Source organism: Anneissia japonica, unplaced genomic scaffold (genome assembly GCF_011630105.1).
Source record: "Anneissia japonica isolate Jap-2015-1 unplaced genomic scaffold, ASM1163010v1 scaffold288058_len748972_cov163, whole genome shotgun sequence".
Taxonomy (NCBI): Eukaryota; Metazoa; Echinodermata; class Crinoidea; order Comatulida; family Comatulidae; genus Anneissia; species Anneissia japonica.
In genome coordinates, this window is record NW_022701645.1 from 719,785 (window position 1) to 721,436 (window position 1,652).

At 31.4% G+C, this 1,652-nt stretch overlaps 1 long non-coding RNA gene across 1 annotated transcript in view; it reads left to right on the forward strand.

The window, feature by feature from the left end:
- Nucleotides 1-1,039, forward strand: part of LOC117103667 — a 5,607-nt gene extending 4,568 nt beyond the window's left edge. Inside the window, exons 2-3 of the long non-coding RNA XR_004444634.1 lie at nt 243-385; nt 914-1,039. This is a non-coding gene — a long non-coding RNA (uncharacterized LOC117103667). The remainder of the gene's footprint in view (nt 1-242; nt 386-913) is intronic.
- The last annotated feature ends 613 nt before the right edge of the window (nt 1,040-1,652 follow it).

The following is a 1,652-nucleotide window of genomic DNA, read 5'->3' on the forward strand; positions in this document are numbered from 1 at the left end:
AATGAAGAGGTAAACTGTCTTGCGGCAATGCTTTATGACTACTGGTATGTATAAATTTTGAAGATATGATCCCAGTGCATGTGTATTTAAAGACAAAGTGATTGGTCTAGAATTTCAAACGGTGCACTTGTTTACCGAGATATCATTTGAAAACTAGATTCACGTGAACTTTACTTAGCAATATCTAAACCATTATTGCAAATTAATTAGCATAATATATGTATTAATTTGGTTTTTATTAGTCTCTAAAGAAAGTGATAACAAGGAAACAACAGCTTCATGCTCTCATTTTCCTCAAGACGATTCGAGGTACTGTATAGAATTAGCAAAATGTTGAATGTTTGTATACTTCTTGTTCTGTCTCCATTGTGGCCCCATTTTACGGGTAAGTTACTTTTTGCAGTTATTCTGTATTTGAACATCGTTTTCCCCATTTTACATTGTTTAAAAAGCATCTGACAAGAAACTTTAATCGTAGGCCTGTAGCCCTGGCAATCTGTGGACTGACCCGAAACTTAATTGCAACAGAAATAATTTTGGCAGAATTTGTTGCAGCAATATACATGAAATAACGTACTAAAAGTCCGAAAAAATCCAATCAAGGGAATAGGCCTATTGTTAATTTTTGATTTAAAAGTTTGCTACGTAATTTTTTATATTTATTACCAGTCAATTATTTGATTTTTTTTTTCTTTTTTTTTGCAAATACACCAAATATGTTGAAACGAAGTGGAATGTTGGGGCTTATATTGCTTATCTAATTTTCAAATAAAAGAAAATATAATTTCACCGAAATGTATAGTAAAATACAGTACTTTTGAAAATCTCATACACTTATCACATACGGTAGTTAATTACACGCAAACTTATGCAATGATTGGTTACATAATGTTTTAATTGATATAACGTACAGATAGCCATCTATATGTAGAGCCTGGCGGTACAATTACAAAAGAATTTGGGGAAACGTTTGTGTCGTTTTGTCACTACAACGGTACCAAGGAACACCGATGGAGCTTTGGAAGTCAAATAATAACAGGTTAAAACATATTTTTTCTCATTATGATAGGCCTATATATCACATACACACACATACACGCATATTATAATAACAATAATAATAATAATAATAATAATAATAATAATAATAATAATAATAATAATAATAATAATAATAATATAAGGAAAACAGGAAACAGAGTAGAATTTTTAGAACACAATTTGTACAGCGAAATATTCATGAGAAAATAATAAAAAAATTGTGTTCTGAAAGTCTTCTCCCTTTCCTATTTTCTTCTGTTATTATCCACATGAACATTCGTGGAGATTAAAAGGTAAAATACTGAAAAACAACATTGCTGTAGGAAACAATGGCTGTATCTCAGTAGAGATACAGATTTGATAAGCAACAGCTAAAAAGTGAACGTAAGTAAACAGCCAGAAATAGAACCAGAGTTTTCGTACAACAACTGGCGAGTGAGTGAGGGTAGAAAAAGCCAGATACTGTAGTAGAAAGTGAGAATTTCATGCAAGCATGATTAGAAACAATAGGCTGAAACTAAATTCTAGAGGCAAGCCTCTATAGTAACACAGATAAATTTGGAATGCTTATTGGATTAATTTAGTGTACTGGGAGAACGTTTCCAAGTCCA